This window comes from Saimiri boliviensis, chromosome 17, assembly GCF_048565385.1.
Source record: "Saimiri boliviensis isolate mSaiBol1 chromosome 17, mSaiBol1.pri, whole genome shotgun sequence".
Classification (NCBI taxonomy): Eukaryota; Metazoa; Chordata; class Mammalia; order Primates; family Cebidae; genus Saimiri; species Saimiri boliviensis.
This window is the reverse complement of record NC_133465.1, coordinates 10,990,960-11,005,501: the sequence shown is the minus strand read 5'-3', so window position 1 is coordinate 11,005,501 and position 14,542 is coordinate 10,990,960. Positions and strand designations below refer to the sequence as shown.

The 14,542-nt window shown below is 42.7% G+C and overlaps 1 protein-coding gene and 1 pseudogene across 5 annotated transcripts in view; one reads left to right on the top strand and one right to left on the bottom strand.

Annotated features, from left to right (window-relative positions):
• Positions 1 to 98: 98 nt before the first annotated feature.
• MYH3 (myosin heavy chain 3) overlaps positions 99 to 14,542 on the top strand; it is a 50,270-nt gene continuing 35,826 nt past the window's right edge. For 3 of the 5 annotated variants that reach the window (XM_074388175.1, XM_074388179.1, XM_074388178.1), the window contains exon 1: positions 360 to 6,519. The gene's annotated coding sequence lies outside the window, so the exon portion shown is untranslated. Of the gene's footprint in view, positions 188 to 359; positions 6,520 to 14,542 lie in introns of those variants that run through there. The other 2 variants (XM_074388177.1, XM_074388176.1) reach the window with 1 other exon arrangement.
• LOC141581932 (protein GVQW1-like) lies at positions 5,750 to 12,719 on the bottom strand (annotated as a pseudogene).

Below are 14,542 nucleotides of genomic sequence, written 5' to 3'. Positions count from 1 at the left end.
GCATGATCTTTCTCATGCGTGATGAGTGGATGCATAGATGGCCACACACAGTTCTCAGGGAAGAGACCCACAGGCTCCAGACGGCAGGTGGATGGGATGCTCGCTGAACTGCAGGTTCCCAGACCCAGAGCTGAATTCACTGAGTCTGCAGTATGATGCAGAGAACTGCTTCCATAACATATCCCAGGTGACTCAGATGCTGGTAGACCGGGCACCATGCCCTAAGAACGTGTTTTCTGGGGAAATAACTTGCTTGGCATGATGGCTAATGCCTATAATCCCAACACTTCGGGAGGCCAAGGCCAGAGGATTGTTTGTGATTAGGCCTTCAAGACCAGCCTGGGCAACACAGTGAGACCCCCATCTCTACAAAACATTTTTTTTTAAGTGGCAAGGCATGGTGGCACATGCCTGTAGTCCCGGCTACTCAGGAGACAGAAATGGAGGATCACTTGAGCCCAGGAATTCAAGGCTGCAGTGAGCTATCATCACGCCACTGCATTCCAGCCTGAGCAACAGAGTGAGACTCTGTCTATATATATCTATGTAGAGATACATAAGTTAATTAAAACTAATTTAAAAATAAATAAATTTGACCCATCTTTTGGTGTGTCAGCCATTGAAGAAAATGATTGTTGAGTGATAGAATCTTGGCTTTTGTTTCTAAATTTAACTACCCTGGATGCCAGGGTTTGGCCTTTTTGCTAGAAGCTGATGCCTGTGGGCAAAGGTCTCTGAATGGTTTTCAGTAAATCCTAAGCTGCAACAAATACAATGCCTAGTTATACAACAAATTCTTTTCACATGTTTCTACCTGCATATGAGAGAGGCCTTTTGGTTTCTGAATTATCTTCTCAATACTTATGTTAAACCTAAGTATTTATATCAAAGTGAAAGTACATGAAAAAGAAAAAAACTATACTAGTTATAGGTTGAATAATGTCCCCCAAAATTTATACATTGAAGCCCTAATCTCAGTACTTGAGAATGTGACTGTAACTGGAGATAGAGTCTTTAAAAGAGGTAGTTAAATTAAAATGAGGCTGCTAGGTTGGCCCTAATTCCATGTGACTGGTGTTCTTAAAAGAATAGGAGATCAGTCGGGCATAGTGGCTCTCGCCCATAATCCCAGCACTTTGGGACATTAAGTTGGGTGGATCACCTAAAGTCAGGAGTTCAAGACCAGCTTGGCTAACATGAGGAAACCTGATCTCTACCAAAAATACAAAAATTAGACAGGTGTGGTGGTGGGCATCTATAATCCCAGCTACTCGGGAGGCTGAGGCAGGAGAATAGCTTGAATGTCGGAGGCAGAGGTTGCAGTGAGCCGAGATTGCACCACTGCACTCCAGACTGAGCGACAGACGAGTGAGACTCCGCCTCAAACAAACAAACAAAAGGGCTGGGCACAGTGGCTCATGCCTGTAATCTCAGCACTTCGGGAGGCCAACGCAGGTGGATCACCTGAGGTAAGAAGTTCAAGACCAGCTTGACCAACATGGAGAAACCCCATTTTTACTAAAAAGTACAAAAATTAGCTGGACATGGGAGTGGGCACCTGTAATCCCAGCTACTCAGGAGGCTGAGGCAGGAGAATCTCTTCAACCCGAGAGGTGGAGGTTGCAGTGAGCCAAGATCGCACCGTTGCACTCCAGCCTGGGCGACAGGGCAAGACTCTGTCTCAAAAAAAAAAAAAAAAAAAAAAAAAAATAGAAGATTAGAACACAACAGGCACAGTGAGATGACCATGAGAAGCCAGAGAGAAAACAACCATCTACAAGTCAAGGAAAGGGGTTGCCAGAGAAAAAGAACCCTGCCGACACCTTGAGTTTTGCCTTCCAAGCTCCAGAACTGTGAGGAAATAAATGTCTTGTTTTAGCCACCAAATCTGATAAGGCAGCCCTAGCAAACTTGTATAACAGCCTGCTCCTTAATAAACATGTGCAAGATTTAGTTTATAGAAACCAACTCAGGAGCAGTTGGTTTGGAATGACTTTCCTAGGAATCTGGTCAAGAAAGTGAGGAACTAACGGAAAGACTGTTCTTATTTAACAAGAGTAAGTATCTCAAAGGCCAAATCTTTAAAAAGATTATCTGTTTTAAGCCACAAAACATTTGTGTGGATCCCTTTGCAGTAAGTTTGCTCTTAGATAAAATTGAGTCTTCATTCTCAGCTGTTGCAGGTTAAGGCTTGTGCAATGATCCAAAAAGGGAACAGCAGCTTTTGGAGAAACCTTTTATTTATTCTTCATTCTAGTGTCAAGTTTAAAGACTTGAAGTCAGGATGTTAGAAGTGGGGAAGGGAACCTTAGAGATGTTGTCTTTCAAATGTCCCTGTTTATGCACAAGGGGCCAATCTCAGAGAATTAAGGTGCAAAACTCAGGCCCCAGTTTCTAGGTAGTTTCCCTCTTTTTTTTGCTGCTATAATGCACTTACTGTGACTATGTGAATCCAACCATAATGGAGGTGCCATATGTCAGTGGGGCAAACTTTTTCAACTGTGAATCTTGGAAAATCAAAAGCAAGGCTTTCAATGGAAATGTCTTGTAAATTTACCTGGGTGGGTTAGAGTGTTTTCACTAGACTCTTTAATAGAATTAGTATTGTAAAAAACGCCATTTGTTTATTTGAAAATTAAAAGAATCCTATCAATGCAGTAGGCGTGAATGTACTTCATGTGTCTGGCTGTTCATGAAGCAGCTGATATCTTAAGTGTAAGAGGTGAGATTTACTGACTACCAGTAAAACCTGAGTTGGGAGGCTAATACCCAGTAAAATGATTTTAAGTTGTAAATGCATCTGTATAAGATTCTTTAAAATAGATTTTATTGTTCTTAAATTTATGCTTTAAAGAAAATATTTCCAAACCTTTCTTGTTTTATATTTAGCACAATTTAAATCTCTGTACATGTGTATGTGAGCCATCTTTAAAAGAGCAGTCACCATGCAAGCATTTTTTTACTCATTTCATTTGTACTTTGTTTTTTTTCTTCTGAGATGGAGTCTCGCTCTCTTGCCATGCTGGAGTGCAGTGGCGCAATCTTGGCTCACTGCAATCTCCTCCTCCCAGGTTCAAGTGATTCTCCTGCCTCAGCATCCTGAGTCGCTGGGACTACAGGCACGTGCTACCATGCCTGGCAAATTTTTTGTATTTTTAGTAGAGACAGGATTTCACCATGTTTGCCAGGATGGTCTCGATCTCCTGGCCTCGTGATCTGCCCGCCTCAGCCTCCCAAAATGCTGGGATTACAGGCATGAGCCACCATGCCCAGCCTAGTGTGTACTTTTTACTTACCAGTTAGGGGTTATATTACTCTGTAATGAAATGGATGGTTATTTCTATTAATTAACAAGATAAAAGTAATAGCCTCTTTAGCCACATATTTCTTAATAACACCTTTAGAACTTATGGGGATAATTATTTTCTCTTCACTTTTCCAATGTATTTGAAAGTTTGTTGGCTCTTCTTCCATAATTATACTATATTCTAAGTAAAGAAAGTTTGGTATACAGAAAAGTTGAAGGAAGAAATTTTTAAATCACTGTTGTTCCGCTACCAAGAAATAATACTTGGAGGTATTTCCCTTCAATCTTCAACGTGAAGATGCTAATGTCCCCCCTCATAAGGGGTTTTAAAGTCACTCAAGTCTGTGTACTATTTCATGAGAACATTTATGTGGGTATTTAACTGAAAGAAAACTTGAGTTTTCTTTTTTGTTATTGTTGTGGATATTTTGAAACTTATTCAAAAAGTGGAATAGTTAACTAATTAACTTCATGTACCCATCAGCAAACTTCAGTAATTACCAACATCTAATTTTGTCTGCACCCTCACCCACTGCCATCCCAGCCCATTCCCAGCATGTGCCTCTGAAAGAGACCAACTCTGTCTTTTACAAACAACCACAGTTAGCCAGGTGCGATGGCTCACACCTGTAATCCCAGCTGGGAGGCCTAGGTGGATGGATTACCTGAGGTCAGGAGTTCGAGATCAGCCTGACCAACATGAAGAAACCCTGTCTCTACTAAAAATACAAAAATTAGCTGGGCATGGTGACATATGACTGTAATACCAGCTACTCAGGAGGCTGAGGCAGGGGAATCTCTTGAACCCAGGAGGTGGAGGTGGAGGTGAGCCGAGATCGCGCTATTGCACTCCGTAGTTTCACCAGCACAGCAAAAGGGTTTTTGTTTTTGCTCTTGGATTTGTTGTTGTTTGGTTTTTGCTTAATATCACCAAATAGCTAGTCAGTGAAAACTTGTTTATAATTTGGTCCTTTGATTTCAAGGAGCCACGTTACAATTCTTTGTGGAGGTGTATTATCTCCATGTTATACATGTGACTGTGTCCTTGTTTGCACCCAGTTCAAGGAAGACACAACCCTAGGGAAAGACACCCCTCTGGCAAGGTGCAGTGGCTCACACCTGTAATCCCAGCACTTTGGGAGGCCAAGGTGGGCAGATCACAAGGTCAGGAGATCGAGATCATCCTGGCTAACAAAGTGAAACCCTGTCTCTACTAAAAATACAAAAATATTAGCCAGGCGTGGTGGCACACACCTGTAGTCCCAGTTACTCAGGAGGTTGAGGCAGGAAAATCGCTTGATCCTGTGAAGTGGAGGTTGCAGTGAGCCAAGATTGCGCCACTGCACTCCAGCCTGGACAACAGAGCGTGACTCTGAAAAAAAAGAAGAAACACAACCCTCCCCGCCAAGCCTCTCTTCCCATTCTCAAACATAGGGTGCTGGTATTCAGGTTGGACCAGATTAGAAAGACTAACCCACTTGTACAAAAATTTTTTTCTTTAAATTTGTACAACAGGAATAATTGTGTTAGGATGAAGTATGACGCGATGAGAACAGGGAAAACTAGCCCATGGTAATAGAAGTCAGAATAGTGCTTACCTCTGCCAGGAGTTGGGATGATTACTAATTCAGAAGCGGGTGCAAGGAAAGCTTCCAGAGCTATTGAAATGTGCTGTAGCTTGATCTGGGTGATGACTTAAAAATGTATTAAACGTTGGACTTAAGATTTATGTCTTTTACTGTTTGCACCGTCTAACTCCAAAAGAAAAGTGGAGGGGAAAAGAGTCCCTGCAAAAGGCAGCCTTGAAAGAAAACAAGTCTGTGATGTGGAGAATGCATTGGACAGCTCTCAGCAACTTGCTGTAGCTTGGGCAGAGTGATATAAAGCTAAAGCTAATGCCAGCATCAGGTTGCCCAGGCGAGAGAAGGCCTGAAGGAAGACAGCCTGGAGGCAGTGTGGGGGCAGATGGTAGGAGAGAAGGCCTGGGATGTGGTATGGACAAAGCATGGTTGCCACCCTTAAGCCCTGGAGACAGTGTCTTCTCATCCCCACTTGAAGGGACAGGAATCATAGTTCTAGTGCCCCCCAAGCTGGAGGTTGGAACCTAAAGCTGCCACAGCTTTGAGAGGCAAAGAAGTTTGCTCAGAAGCTTTTTTTTTTTTTGAAACAGAGTCTAGCTTTGCCGCCAAGCTGGAGTGTAGTGGCATGATCTTGGCTCACTGCAACCTCCACCCCGGGTTCAAGCAATTCTCCTGCCTCAGCCTCTCAAGTAGCTGGGACCACGAGCACATGCCACCACACCCAGCTAATTTTTGTAGTTTTAGTAGAGACAGGGTTTCACCATGTTGGCCAGGATGGTATCAAGCTCTTGACCTCGTGATCTGCCCGCCTTGGCCTCCAAAAGTGCTGGGATTACAGGCATGAGTCACCGCGCCCAGCCTCTCAGAGGCTTTTAGAGGCTTGTAGGGCCCTGGGACCCTGACACGGAGGAACAAGCTGAAAGAGCAAGTGGGCACGTTCCTCGTCTGCTGTGTTGAACAGCAGCTGGTCATTGTCAGTCAAGCTCCGGACTGCTCTGATGATGCTCACTGCATTTTGATGGAGTAAGCCAGGGACATTACCACTGTGCCTGAGCCATCTGAAGTATTCCTGGGTGGGTCTACAGTTGGCAGCTCATGATCCTTTTTCCATTCAAGGATGACGCAAAGGTAAGGGGCCAAGGTTGAGCTCTGCAGGTGCCTGTGAGAGCCTCCTGGTCTCAAGAGGTCATACCAAGAGGCTTGGCCACCAGGGTTTCGTGAGGACCCTGAGGTGATTCAGCCATCACAGTGTCAGATGTGTTGGGACCCAAGTGGTTTCTTATCTACAAGCTTGTAGCAAAGATAATACTAGAACTCCCTCTGCAGCTTTGCTACTCAATGTAGTCTGTGGTCTGGGAGTGTTACACCACCTGGGAACGTACTAGAAATGCTGCGTCTCAGGCTCCACTCCAGCTCTCCTCAATCAGTCTGTATTTTAACAAGATCCCCATGTAAGTCTTAATGCACATTGGTTCTGTCCCAACCCCTGTACCACAGAGTCTATTAATTTTTACCCATTAGGGAAGGGGAAAATGTTAAAGAATAATGAAGTTAATAAGGTAATCTTTCCTCTTCCAGGAAGCTCTTTATTTAATTTTGCTCCCGTGAAACACAATTTGAAGAGTCTCTCAGGTAAGCAAAGTCCATTTTCTGATAATTATTTAATTGCCCCATTTTTAAAAATTTTCATCAAAGACGACTGTCGGTCCCTGTCAGAATTTCTATTCGGCATAGGATACCAAGCATTTCTCCATTGAGTTTTGATGTAATATGATCAAAAAGCAGAGAGAGATGCTGCTTGGTCACCCTGTGGGGTCTTATCAGGGCTCAGTGCAGTCTTTCATGTAAGCATTCTCAAATGGTTGAAACCAGATTGAGGATCATTTGATCTCTGTCAGCCCTACCGCAGTAGGCTGCTGAGAACGGCCAGTGTCATAGACTGAGAGGGACTAACTGCCTATATCCTTGTCAGCTCAGGCTCTGCAATGGCACTCTTAGTTACGGAAAAAAGTGGGGCCGTAGAGCCCTGCAAGGATTAAATTCCACTCCTAATGGAGACAGGCAAGTGCTTAGTGCCTGAAGCAGGGCAGGCCTTTGGATGGCTCACTTTTCCGTCTACCAGCCTCAGCCCCATACATTCAGAAAGCCTGGTGGAGAACATGAGGGATCAGAGCACAGGACAGTCATTCACTGATTCATTGATTACATCAACATTGCTGAGTACCTATGTTAGACTGAGTACGAGGGATATAAAAACTGGGCCCCGGATCACGAGGTCAAGAGATCAAGACCATCCTGGTCAACATGGTGAAACCCCATCTCTACTAAAAATACAAAAATTAGCTGGGCGTGGTGTCACATGCCTGTACTCTCAGCTGCTGGGGGGCTGAGGCAGGGGAATTGCTTGAACCCAGGAGGTGAAGGTTGCAGTGAGCCGAGATCACACCACTGCACTCCAGCCTGGTGGCAGAGCGAGACGCTATCTCCAAAAAGGAAAAAAAAAAAAAAAAAAAAAAAAAAAAAAAAATTAGGCCCTGGGGCCAGGTGCAGTGGCTTACATCTGTAATCCCAGTACTTTGGGAGGCCAAGGCGGGCAGATCACCTGAGGTCAGGAGTTCGAGACCAGCTTGAGCAACATGGACAAACCCTGTCTCTGTGAAAAATACAAAATTAGCCAGGCTGGTGGTGCATGCCCATAATCCCAGCTGTTTGGGAGGCTGAGGCAGAAGAATTACTTGAACCCAGGAGGTGGAGGTTGTGGTGAGCTGAGATTGTGCCATTGCACTCCAGCCTGGGCAACAAGAGCAAAACTCCCATCTCAAAAAAAAAAAAAAAAAAAAAAAATTAGACCCTGGAGAATGCCTCTGGGATGCAAATAACCAAAGATAAAGAATAGTTCAGCTTTTAGACATGATGCCCAACCAAAATGCCAAGTAGTACACCTAAGCTTCTACTCTCTTTTGAGTGTTTTATGTATCTAGTCAGCATCCAGTTATAACTATGCAAAAATCAGTGTCTACTGTATTTTTAAAAATTCACAATCATCACACAGAATCTGTAATAAATAGAGTAAATTTAATAATGATTCAGATCCAGAGGAGGAAAATTGTAAAATTTTGGAGAAAATGTTGAGATAGTAATGAAGAAGACAGTTTGTTCCTTGGTGAGAAGACTCGATGTAAATATGTCAGTTTTCTCCTAACGTAAGTTTTCAATGCAGGTTTAATAATACTGCAGTGGCAAATGGTTGCCAGGGGCACAAGGGAATTTTAGGAAGTGGTGAATGATCTGTGTCTTAGTGGTGGCTGCAGAACTGCATACATTTGTGAAAATTCACTGAAGTGCACACTTTAAAAGGGTGAATTGTAATATATATACCTCAGTAAACTTCACTTAAAAATTAGTGGGTTTTTTTGTTTTTTGGTTTTTTTTTTTGTTGTTTTTTTTTTGATAGCTCAACAAAAAGATTCTAAAATCTGAAAAAATAAGAGCAAGGAGGAAGGACCACCTTATCAACAGTAATATATGTTGCTAAGCCATAATTTTTTTTTTTTTTTTTTTTTTTTTTTAAGACAGAGTCTTTCTCTTGTTGCCCAGGCTGGAGTGCAATGGTGCAATTTTGGTTCACTGCAACCTCTGCCTCATGGTTTCAAGCGATTCTCCTGCCTCAGCCTCCCGAGTAGCTGGGATCACAGGTGCCCGCCACCACACCCAGCTAATTTTTGTATGTTTAGTAGAGATGGGGTTTCACCATATTGGCTAGGCTGGTCTTGAACTCCTGACCTCAGGTGATCCACCAGCCTTGGCCTCCCAAATTGCTGGGATTTCAGGTGTGAACCACCGCACCTGGCCATAATGTTTTTTTTAAAGTGTAGTACTTTCATAGCATTTAACAGAAAGATACAGTTGGAAATAAAAGAATGGAAATAGATCCATGTTACGTAAAACTTTACTATGTAACACAGATAGTATACTGATCAAGATGATTAAAAATACTGGAACAAAAAAAAAAAATACTGGAACAATGATGAATGAAATGAAACAAGTTAGATTCTTAGTCTGTGTCCTCCCTTAAAATGAACATGAGTTTTACAATACCCACTGTCTCCTTCCCTTCTTTCTCTGAAGGTTCAGAATGAGCCTGTTTCTTGGAACCATGAAAGTCAGACTAAAATAGTAATAGTTTTTGTGAACATGGCAGCCAAGGCAGAAAGCATAAAGTAAGCCATTGCTGGGCTTGATGAAAACTAAGAGTTACTACCACCAATATATAAGCAATGTTTATAAATCCATTAGGAAATAAAAGATGAGCACCCTAAGAAAAAGCAGGACAAAGGACACAAACAGCTTCAGAAAAGAGGAATACATTAGTTAACAATTTAATTCAAACTGGAGTTTCTGACTCCGTTTGACAAAGCACTAAAATAATGATGTTACGCATTAAGGATGGTGGTGATATGGACTCTCCCATGGAAAGCGGTGGAACGTGAAGGGTGGCATTCTTTCTGGATAGCAATTTGTTGATATATAGCAAGCCAGCTATTCCATCTTTATGCATTTATTAGCAGAGAGAAGTAGAGATATGCACAAGAATTTGTTCACTGAAGTATTTTTGTAATAATCACGGAAATAGTAAATGGAAAGCAACCTAGATGCCCAGCTCTAGGGCATCCAGCAGAGGCTGGGCACAGTGGCTCACGGCTGTAATCCCAGCACTTTGGGAGCTGAGGCAGGTGGATCACCTGAGGTCATGAGTTCAAGACCAGCCTGGCCAACATGGTGAAACCCCTCTCTACTAAAAATATTAAAAACAAAACAAAACAAACAAACAAACAAAAAAAAAAAAACAAAGAAAAAATGAGCTGGGTGTGGTGGTGTGTGCCTGTAGACTTGCTACTCAGGGAGGCTGAGGCAGGAGAATCACTTCAACCTGGGAGGTGGAGGTTGCAGTGAGCCGAGATGGTGCCACTGCACTCCAGCCTGGGTGACAGAGGGAGACTCCGTCTCCAAATAAAACAAAACAAAAAGAACAACTACAGCAGATAAAACAGTGGCACATTCATAAGTGGAATGTCACAGAACCATTAAAATCAGCTATTGATTAATATTTGATGATCTGAAAAGATATCCAATATGTACTTCGAGTGAAGAAGTAAGCTGTAAAAGTTTGATCCCACTTTTTGCATAAGCACAAAAAATACGCAAATCTTAACAAAGTTAATAATGTGGTGTGTTTTTGGATGATTTTTATTTTCCAAACCTTCCTAAATGAACATATATTAACTTTGTAGTAAGAAAGTCATTATTAACTGGGCACTGTGGCATGTATTGATAATCCCAGTGGCTCGGGAGGCTGAACTAGGAGGACTGCTTGAGCCCAGGAGTTCAAAACAAGCCTGGGCAACACAGTGAGACCCCCATTTCAAACAAACAAACCAACCAAATGTAAATTTCACTTGAAAAAATTGAAAGTGAAAAAAAATGTATATCATTAGGAAAAATAGTCTAGTGCCAGTAAGATGGTTTATCCCTGGGTCAATTTCAATCAAGTCATTTGCTTCCTACCATAAAGCACTAAGTAGGATTATGAAGCTGTGGCCAGGCTCAAATGTTGTGTGCTGTGATCCACTAGTGATGCCTGCAGGGGTTGTGGGAAAAAGTAGTATCTCCCTTGATTTACTACTCTTCAGCCGTGAAACAGAAACGCTGGAGTTTATTGTTACAGTGTGTACTTGATTGCTTTTGGTTGAAGCAAGGCATTTCAGGACTCAAGCCTATGAAGGAAGTGCTGTTGGTAATGTGCTGTCATAGACATTCACCCTGGAGAATGTCATACATGGCACTGATAACCCAGCCAACTCCCCCACTCCACCTTCAACATGCATACATGCTTTGAGATAAAGACAGTACTTCCATCCAAGTAAATCTCTCTTGTGCCTTAAATCACAGAATCAGAAGACAGCAGAGCTGAAGATGACTTTTATTTTATTTTTTATTTTTCATTTTTCATAGAGACTGGGTTTCAACATCTTGGCCAGTCTTCTTGAACCCCTGACCTCGTGATCTGCCCACCTCAGCCTCCCAAAATGCTGGGATTACAGGCATAAGCCACCGCACCCAGCTGAAGATGACTTTTTATTTTATTTTCTTTATTCCTTTTGAGACAGGGTCTCACTCTGTCACCCAGGCTGGAGTGCAGTGGTGGTATCGTGGCTCGCTACAGCCTCAAATTCCCAGGCTCAAGCAACTCTCCCACCTCAGCATCTGGAGTAGCTGGGACTACAGGCACGCACTACCACACCCAGCTAATTTGTTGTTGTTGTTGTTGTTGTTGTTGTTGTTGTTGTTGTTGATGATTTTTTGTAGAGATCAAGTTTCACTATGTTGCCAGGGCTGGCCTCAAATTTCTGGGCTCAGGTGATCCTCCCATCTCGGCCTCCCAAAGTGCTGGGATTACAGGCGTGAGCCACCGCACGCCTGAAGAGGACTTAAGAGGACATTTAGTTCAACTCCTTTCTTTTTGGTAAGAGAGGAGGATATTGAGGCTCAACTATGTAAGAAATTTTAATTTGTATAGGGAAAAATTATTTGTCTCATAATTTTAAATGATGCCATTGGGACTGCCATCCCTGTGGGGCAGTGGGACATCCTGTGCATGAGGTCTTCCCACAGCCCTGTTTCCCTGGGCAAACATTCCCCACTATGTCACAGTTTCCCCATCAATCAAGATCAAGTGGGGATAATTCCACCTGCTCTGCCTAACCCCTGGGATTGTTGAGAGGTTCAGAGGAGATAAAAAACAAATGGGGAAAATATCCGCAATATACAGAGTGATGACCAAAATCTTTGCTATGTGAAAGTTCTCAAAATAGAAAAGCATTAACATCTTAAGAGAAAAAGGGCAAAGGATATGCAGACTATTCAGGGAACTACAAATGTCCAGCAACTGTGTACGATGAGGTTCAACCTCACTTGTAATAAAAGAAAAGCAAATTCACGCATCAGAAAATTATTGATGTTAACTCGTCTATTTTCTTTTTGTTTGAAGTTTGTCGTATTATCTTTCTCCAAACATTTCAGTCGAAAAATCCTATAAGTAAGCATGGTTTCCTTCATAACTGTAATGCTATTTACACACTTAAGAAAATTAATGAATTGCATGAGCATCATTTAGTATCCAGTTTATATTCAAATTTCCTCAATTCATCCCCCAAATGCCTCATCAGATTGTTCTTTTTTCCCTTCCATTGTTTCTTCTTTCTTTTCAATCTAGGACTGTCTCTACTAAAAATACAAAAATTAGCTGGGTGGGATGGTGTGCACCTGTAATTTCAGCTACTCAGGAGGCTGAGGCAGGAGAATCGCTTGAACCCAGGAGGCGGAGGTTGCAGTGAGCCAAGATCATGCCACTGCACTCCAGCCTGGGCAACAGAGTGAGACTCCATCTCAGAAAAAAGAGAACTGCAAAGAAATTTGTTCATGTATTATATTTTGTTCTATCTCTTTGCTCTCTTTCAACCTAAAATAGGCTCTAGATTTAAATAGAATGATAGGTAGAGATAGACAGACAGACAGACAGACAGATAGATAGAGAAGATTCATTTTGAAGTATGTAGGCAAGTATTTTGCAGAATGTCCCGCGTTCTGGATTTGACTGATGGTTTCTTCACTTGCCTTCATTTCTTGAAAACATGAAGTTGTGCCTAGAGGCTTAATTAGATTCAGATTAAATGATTCCTTCTTTCTTCCTCTTCTTTCCTTCCTTTCCTGCTTCCCTTCTCCTCTCTCTCTCTCTTTCTCTCTCTCTCTCCCCCTCTCCTTTCTCCCTTCTCCACCCCCACCCCCCACCTCCATGCTCAAACAAGTCTCTTGCTCAGCCTTCCAAGTAGCTGGGACTACAAGCGCACACTGCCACAACCGGCTTTGATTTTCATTTTTTTGGTAGAGATGGTGGCTCACCCTGTTACCCAGGCTGGTCTTGAAATCCTGAACTCAAGCGATTCACCCACCTCAGCCTCCCAAAGTGCTACGATTACAGGCATGAGCCACCATACACAGGCTAAACAACGTCATAAAGGATTGTGCAGCTCAGCTTGCATCCTGCTAAGGTGTAAGGCTGTCCTCTTCTCAGCGGTGCTGTTTCATCACCTGCTTAAGGCAGTGAATATCCTTTCCCCAAGACCCTTCACCCAGTGGTTTTAGCATCTACTGTTGATCCTTGCCTGGATGGGTTTTTATATTGAGGATGACAAAATACTAATTTTTCTAATTTTAACAGTCTATGTTTATTAGTCGCATTCTTCTGTTAAAAAAAAAAAAGAACTTTCCTTCCTCACCACTCCCATTCCCCCACCCCATCTCACCTTAGGACTCGAAGGTCATTCTGTAAATGTGCTGATAATCAGATACAGTCATTATGTTTTCAGATACCCGAATTGATCCATATTAATCAGTGTTTTCTTTACCATACATTCACGAAAGTTAAAATCAAGGTTCTAGCTCCAGAAAAAGAAAGCATTGGTATTTTTATTGGCACTGCATTAAATTTATGTATTAGCTTGCGGGTAGTTGACATCTGATGGCGAATCACCCTATCGAAAGCAAGGAACGTCTATTTTTGTGTCCTTTCAGCAGTTTAAAGTTTGCACGTCTTGTTAAGTTTATTCTTAAGGATTTTATCCTATCTGTTGCTATAGTCTTTTCTTCCAGAAAGGGTCATATGTCCCAGTTATTTATACAAAGCTTTAGTCTTTTTTTTTTTTGAGACGGAGTTTCGCTCTTGTTACCCAGGCTGGAGTGCAATGGCGCGATCTCGGCTCACCGCAACGTCCGCCTCCTGGGTTCAGGCAATTCTCCTGCCTCAGCCTCCTGAGTAGCTCGGATTACAGGCATGTGCCACCATGCCCAGCTACATTTTTGTATTTTTAGTAGAGACGGGGTTTCACCATGTTGACCAGGATGGTCTCATCTCTTGACCTTGTGATCCACCCACCTCGGTCTCCCAAAGTGCTGGGATTACAGGCTTGAGCCACCGCGCCCGGCGCTTTATTCTTTTTAATGGCTCCTCAGGTGATTCTAAGGGATAGCCAGGTTTGAAATCACTGCTTTCAGTGAAAATTCAGTGTTAACTTAAAGGTTATGGGCTGAGTGCAGTGGCTTTCACCTGTCATCCCAGCACTTTGAGAGACTGAGGCAGGTGGATCACTGGAGGTCAGGAGTTCAAGACCAGCCTGGCCAACATGGTGAAATTCTATCTCTACTAAAAATACAAAAACTAGGTGGGCGTGGTCGTGAGTGCCTGTAATCGCAGCTACTCAGGAGGCTGAGGCAGGAGAATCACCTGAACCCAGGAGGCAGAGGCTTCAGTGAGCCGAGATCATGCCACTGCACCTTAGCCTGGGTGACAGAGTGAGACTCTGTCTCAAAAATAAAAAACTAAAATTAAATAACTAAAGGGAGACGACCAGGCCGTCTCCATCTGTATCTCCCTGGAAATACCGGGTACTGTGTCTGGCACATAAAATGTCCAATAAATAATGGCTTACATTTTAATCAACCCCTCCCCTGCATATTGGCCACCTTTCTTCCAGATTCTCTATTATCATGGTCCCAGTTGCTCCTGATTTCATCCCTTTGGTAACCTCACAGTGATCTT